Here is a 4,160-nt window from a genome sequence, read left to right as displayed (position 1 = left end):
TCAATGACATTTTTAAAAGTAAATTTTATTAATATCTTTTTCTTTTATATCACTATTTCCCAATGTATCCCTTATATCTCCCCCTGCCCCCGAGAGTCATCCCTTATTAAAAAAAAAAGAATTAAAAAAAGAGGAAATAAGTTCAGTCAAACTAACTAGATATAGAGTAGGGGGGTGGGGGAAGTGTGACAAAAGCTTTGTAATAAAAGGATGTTCCTGTGGGAAGAAAGAGGAAGAGAGATAAGGGGGGGGGGGAATGAGAGATGTGAAACCAAGGCTTATCATTTAAAACTTTTTATTTAAAAAAAAAAACCTATGACATGATATGCAATGTTACATATCCACAATACCCACCTCTGCAAAGAATGGGATTAAGCTTGGTCATTATAATTTTGAAGCATTCAATTTCTATCATTTTGTTGTCATTTTTCCCATTTGAATCATTTTGGTAACTGTTTATATTGTTTTGTTTCTCTTTATTTCACTCTGCATCAGTTTGTATGTCTTGCCATACTTCTCTGTATTCATCATATTCATTCTTATAGTTCAAGTGTATTACCATACATGCATGTATCTCTACTTTGATTGGAATTCTTTGCTTTCACTAAATGTGCTTTGATGCATATTTTGGTTGTATGGGACATAATTGGCTTACTAGAGGCATCAGTCTAGCAGCAGAATCTCTTAAAGGGAATGTTTAAATGAATTCCAGTAGTGTTGTCATGTTTATTATAATGTTAGAAGCTAGTCCTAAGCTCTGGATAGCCCTTCTTTCAAGTTTTTTCTTTATTTAAGGGATATTTTATAATTGTATTTATAAATACTTAGATGTGTTTTTGTCGATTCACTCCCACTTATGCATTGCTTGTCTTTTTTTAGTTATGTTGAATGGAATTTCCTTTTCTATTATTCCTTCTGGATTTTATTATTGCTATATAGAAATGCTATTCTTTTTTTTTTTTTTTTTAGTGAGGCAATTGGGGTTAAGTGACTTGCCCAGGGTCACACAGCTAGTAAATGTTAAGCATCTGAGGCCGGATTTGAACTCAGGTACTCCTGACTCCAGGGCCGGTGCTCTATCCACTGTGCCACCTAGCTGCCCCGAAATGCTATTCTTTTTATGGGTTTATTTTGTAACCTGTTATTTTGCTGAAGATAGCTTACAATCTTTTTTTTTTTTTTTGCTGAATCCCTAGGATTTTCTAAGTAAACCCACTGATGGTGTTTTTAGTTACATATTTCCCATCTGTAGTAATCTCATACAGCTAGAATCTTTTTCTTGTACCTAGGGAAATACTTTTAGGTTGGATTTGAAATATTTAGCATCATACTTAATAAGACAAGATCTTTCAGCTAGACAGGGTTGGGTCTGACCTGTCAAGAACAGTGAACTGGATTTAATTTGTCTTCATAAACTATTTAATATGTATTGATCATTTTAATATGTGCTAGATTTCACTAAAAAAAACTTAATATTTGAGAAAATTAAGGCAAACATAAAACTAGATTCTGATGGAATAGTTGTCCAAATCCTGTTATGTGATTTAAACTATGTTTTAGCCTCTTCAGAAAATTATCTTTTTCCCTTCTTTCTTTTTGGATATATATAAATATATTTTATGTATAAATATGTTTTATATGTAAATATATATTACATATAAGTATATTATATATAACATAACATTCATATAAATATAATAGCCAGAGAGATATCTCCTTGGCTAGCAAAATGTCATTTTTAATCTGTAACCTTCCCTTTTACTGTAAAATTAGATGTCATTTGTTTATCTGTTACTTTTATATAAATAAATATATATTTGCACAAAAATATAATAATTTTAGAGTAAAAGGGAAGGTGACAGAAAACAAATGACATTTTGCTAGCCAAGGAGATGTTTCTCCTTTTTCATCTTGTCCACAGAGGAAAAACCCATGATAACAACAGATCTTGAAAGAAATAAAATAGAACCCACATGTACGTATGTATATACAAATATATGTATGTGTATGTATGTGTGTGTGTGTATCCATAAGGGAAGTTGTGCTCAAGCTTAACTGGAAAATCTCTGTTGTACTTAGATAAATTGCAATGTCGTGGACTTCGATCAACACCCCTCACTCCCTCCTTTGGAGAATGAGAACTTAAAATGAACTTTCCTGTGAAAAAAAAGATAAGTAAGTAGTCACTTATTTTGGTTAACCACCCATAGAAACATAGTCAAAGAATAAGAAAGCAGTCTGGGGAAAAGGGGAAGCTTTTGCTCCAGAAAACCACAGTATATGTGAATGTTGATCTTTAAGAAGCCAAAAAGTTTATAGAAGAAAACAGTCTGGCCTGGCAACATTAAGAATAGAAGAAGTGTGGGGCAGCTAGGTGGCGCAGTGGATAAAGCACCAGCCCTGGATTCAGGAAGACTGGAGTTCAAATCCGCCCTCAGACCCTTGACACTAGCTGTGTGACACTGGGCAAGTCACTTAACCCCAACTGCCTCACAAAAACAAAAACAAAAACAAAAAACAGAAGAAGCGAAAAGCAGTCGTGAGATTAGTTGGTAAAGGGTTTTTTTTTTGGGGGGGGGGGCGTGGGGTGGGATGGAGGGGAGAGTAAGGGCGAGTGAACAGTCACCACAATGGGGAAGCTTTGAACTCCAACCCTCAGCTCAGCTCATCCCCCACTCTGCCCACTCTCACGACTCCCTCCGGCGCTCCCCCATATGCTTTATTGCTAAGTGACACTTAGCACCGTTATCTCCTCTTCTGATGCATCTGTTGGGTGCTTCTCATACTCGGTTCTGCTTTCATCTCTTTGCATCTAAACACATTGTTTCCTCTTGCTGTGGTGCCAGGGTGGAAGGGAGCCATCCCACACGGACGCACATTTGGACTGGCAGGGAATGAATGATTGGCAGCGGGCATCCCTGTCAGGACTTTGGCATGCGGCGGAGTAGAAACCCTGTGCTAATGAATGCCATCTACACCTACCAGATGTGCCACCGGGTGACATGCCAGATTCTTTACATAATGCAATTCGGCTGGACACGGAACTGCTGGGCGGGAAGAACAGCGAGGGCAGTTATGATCCGGGAATAAGGGGGTGGGGCTCTACCTCTTTCTCTTTTTAAGAAATCGCCACTTCCCTTCCCCTCCAGTTCCCCCCCTCCCCCAAGTCTTTTGCCCTCCCACTTTGTAATCACCTCCATTCACGCTGGATTAGGTCAGCTGCTGAACGCTTCTCCCATATGCCAAAAAATTAAAGGGGGATTTGCTCTTTCCGAAGGGTTTGTGCCAGTGTCTGCCCCTTCCCTCCTACCCCGTCACCACCACTTTCCCTTTCCTTAAGCTGTCTTATTTGCCTCCCACGCCCCCACACTCCTTTCCTAGCTCAATTGAATTGAATTTTGAGTTAAAGTTTAGGAGAAAACGAATCAGTTACTGAACTGACCTGAAATGGAAAAGGAGTATAGAAGCCTATCTTCCACCCCTTTTCCCCTCCCCTGGGCATTGCTCCCCCTCTTCTTACAATTAAGTCAAAAGTGAGCAAAGGTTCTAGTAAAGTTTCCGCACCCCATCCTTTTGGTCCAGCTCCTTCTTGTTTGGACTTCCCTCTTCTGCCCTCCATCGGAAACAGGAGAATATTTACCCTCCAGAGGAATAGTATTTTCCAGGTCCTGACTAAAAAAAAGACCAGTCTAGGAAGGCCAAGGCTGTCAGTAACCTGTTCCTCAGAGGGAGCAGAGCATCTTCTGAGGTGGAAAGGCCTGGAGGAGACTGCCTTGTTGTGGGCAGAAGAGCCGGGTACAGTCATAGAGGGAGAAGATGAAAGGGACTCTTACACGCTGGCTTTGTGTATCTGTGCCAATCTGATCACCAGCCCATCTCCCCCCCGCCTCCCCCCGCCCATCTCCCCTCCACTCACCTAGGGGGAAGGGAAGGGAAGGAGGGTACTAGGTATATTGATCCCATTCTCTCTTCTCTGCGTGCTATTTGTCCTGGAGGGCAAAAGGTTAGGAGGACAGGCCTCTCCTTCCCAGTGTCCTGCCTGGGTACCCAGCTTTAAAGACGACGCACACACAGGTCCGGGGACACACACTTGCACACAAGCGGGTGTGCATCTCCCCCCCCAACACACACACACACACACACACACACACACACACACA

This window comes from Dromiciops gliroides, chromosome 6 (assembly GCF_019393635.1).
Source record: "Dromiciops gliroides isolate mDroGli1 chromosome 6, mDroGli1.pri, whole genome shotgun sequence".
Classification (NCBI taxonomy): domain Eukaryota; kingdom Metazoa; phylum Chordata; class Mammalia; order Microbiotheria; family Microbiotheriidae; genus Dromiciops; species Dromiciops gliroides.
This window is presented reverse-complemented; position numbering follows the sequence as displayed.